A 2,270-nucleotide genomic window follows, 5' to 3' on the forward strand; every position below is an offset into this window, starting at 1 on the left:
TTCTTCCTGGCTATTTCATTTGTTTCTTGTATTCTATATATTTCTTTTATTTCTAATACTAATTGACATAATCTATTTGTGTATTGGATAACTGATTCTGTAGTTCCTTGTGTTATTTTGCGTATCCTAGCACGCAGTTCGTGTATGTCTTCTTGAATTGGGTACAGACTTCGTATTGCTGTAATTAATTCGTCTATTGCTTCTACACAGCTGTTTCCTAAAGCTTCTTCTGCCTCTCCCTTCATTCTCACTTTCAATAATTCTACTACATTATGTTCATCTTGGTCATCTACTAAATTTTTTACTCGTCGTAGTCTTCTGATGTACTTTGCGGGTGGCATATTTTTGCCATCGAAGTCCGGAACATAATTTACCAATTCTTTGAGTGATAATTTGATTGGGTGTGAATTTGCCATGTTTATTGGGTTTGTTGCTGGACTTGTGATACGTTGGTTTTCTTGAATTTGTCTTTGAATTTGCTGAGTGTTTCTTTCACTCTCCTTTTTATTTATGTATTGTGTTTTGTTTATTTTTCTAATGTCTTTTTTTGAATCTTCGATGTTCTGTTGTTGGTTAATAGGTTCGTCAGAGTTTTTTGGTAATGCGTATTTTGTGTAGACAGATTCTTCGTTTGTGTTTATGCTAAATAATATATCTTTTGGTGTCCCTAATATTAGGCTTTGTTCACCTAAAAATCCTCCAATGTCTGAATATCTATCGTGTTTTTCTGAGTCAAATGTGTCAAACGTCTGGTCTAATAGTGAATATTTGTCTGAATCAGTGCAGTCGGTTTTATTTGTTTGTTTTTCTGTTAAATCAACTAATTGGTCAACTGTTGGTATGATTTTCTTTATTGCTCCTATGTTTTTTTTTTTTCTTACGATTTCTTCTTGAGTCTTGGTTTTAATCGGCGATCTTTGTAGCTTGTTACTCTTTTTGAAAGCTATCTCATCCAGTCCTTTTTCTAAAAGGTCTTCTAATTTTGGATTCTTGTCGATTTGTGATCGCGTAAGTTTCCTAATTATGGAGGATGTGTCCTTCGTTGTATTGGACTTCTTGCTCATTTATTTCTGCTGTTGTCTTAGTTTCATAATTTTGCAAGATTGCAATTTTTGAAATTCGGTCACTATGAAAGAAAGTGACGTGTGCTGTTTACTTCTGTAATACAACACCTACTCGTATATCCGCGGTTTCCGAACTCTCTTTTTTCCGTTTGATGCGTTAATTCATTAATATGTTTTAATATGTATAAAAATAATTTTCTTTATCTCAATCGAATGTATTTTTCGTACCGGAACCAATTGTTATGGTCCGGTATGGTCTAGTGGCTAGGATACCTGGTTCTCACCCAGGAGGCTCGGGTTCGATTCCCGGTACCGGAACCAATTGTTACGTCTCGTGCATCAACTACGAATAGCTAATGAATGAGACGTTCCAATATGTTGACTAGTGGTCGGATATGTCTCACTTATAATAAATATATGTGGAAATGTATGTCTGATAATTGTACTACCTTGATAATCGTAGCCTTTAATTGTTGATAAAATGTAGCAGGCTCTAACTGCTTGTTGAATTGAATAGGATAGGTTTGAATAATACTTGCACGATATTACTTGTAACAGTCGCGAGTTTATTAAGAAAAATGATCACCAATTGTCGGACCGGTGTGTACGGAGTAAAGATAATTTCTTTCTCTGACTGCTCACCTTTCGGGTGGTTCGTCTTATATACATAAATTTGTGCTCAATAAATCGCTGATGTTTCTTGTGTAGTTGAGTAATTTTCTTTTTGAGTTCATTGTGTGTTGTGTAATGCTGAGTATGGTCTTTGTGTTTTGCTGCTGTATCGTTTTCTGGTGGACGTGTATATAGTTTTGATTTTACGAAATTCGGGATTGCACTTTTTTAAAAAATGTAAATGAGTAAAGATACGTCTTGAGACGTAACAGTGTTAAACACTCAATTAAAAACTGATGTAGCGCATGTGATTGGTGCAGTTTCAAGATGGCCATGCTTCAATAATACCAAACCTACAGTATCACTACTATTTAAAAAATGTGTTGGTTTCATGACCACCATTACAAAATCTAGTAGAGTTCACAACTTTTTTTAAAAAATATGCTTATTATAGCACATAGTAAGTATTGCACTAATATGTATATAATAGCCATGACCAATATCAAAGCTGTGATAAAAACATTTGAATTTACAAACAACGACAATGGAGTACCTGAGAGAAACGGTGATAGTTTGTTAAATAAATTAGAAGTA

General features: G+C 34.2%; 1 non-coding gene across 1 annotated transcript; it reads left to right on the forward strand.

The window, feature by feature from the left end:
• Window positions 1–1,310: 1,310 nt before the first annotated feature.
• On the forward strand, window positions 1,311–1,382 carry Trnae-cuc (transfer RNA glutamic acid (anticodon CUC)). The gene has a single exon. It is a non-coding gene; the product is annotated as a tRNA-Glu (tRNA).
• The last annotated feature ends 888 nt before the right edge of the window (window positions 1,383–2,270 follow it).

This window comes from Phymastichus coffea, unplaced genomic scaffold (genome assembly GCF_024137745.1).
Source record: "Phymastichus coffea isolate CEN01 unplaced genomic scaffold, Cenicafe_Pcof_1.1 PCOF00004, whole genome shotgun sequence".
NCBI lineage: Eukaryota > Metazoa > Arthropoda > Insecta > Hymenoptera > Eulophidae > Phymastichus > Phymastichus coffea.